This window comes from Terrapene carolina, unplaced genomic scaffold (genome assembly GCF_002925995.2).
Source record: "Terrapene carolina triunguis isolate 2854851 unplaced genomic scaffold, T_m_triunguis-2.0 Scaffold16843, whole genome shotgun sequence".
NCBI lineage: Eukaryota > Metazoa > Chordata > Testudines > Emydidae > Terrapene > Terrapene triunguis.
In genome coordinates this window covers 1-315 of record NW_020681194.1, presented here as the reverse complement: position 1 = coordinate 315, position 315 = coordinate 1, and positions in this window count along the sequence as shown.

Genomic DNA, 315 nt, shown 5'->3' with positions numbered 1-315 from the left:
CACAGCCCCTGCCCCCCCCAGCCCTGCCCCCCCCAGGTCTGCCGGTGCCCCTCACTCCCGACCCGCAGCCCCCTGCTAGCCCAGTCCTCTGTCGGTGAGAGCAGAGGAACCTGGTGTAAACCGGGGCCGCTGGGACAGGCGGGGCTGCAGAGCCTTGCCAGGGCGCTGGAGGAATTTAATTACGGCGCGTGATGCAGGTGCGAAGTGACAAGGTCTCCGGCTCTGGGTGTGAGCCAGGCGTTGGGATTAGCGGCAGGCGGGGGTGTCAGATTCCAGCTGAATAGAGGCAGGAGTGATGACTTAATTCGGCCTCAC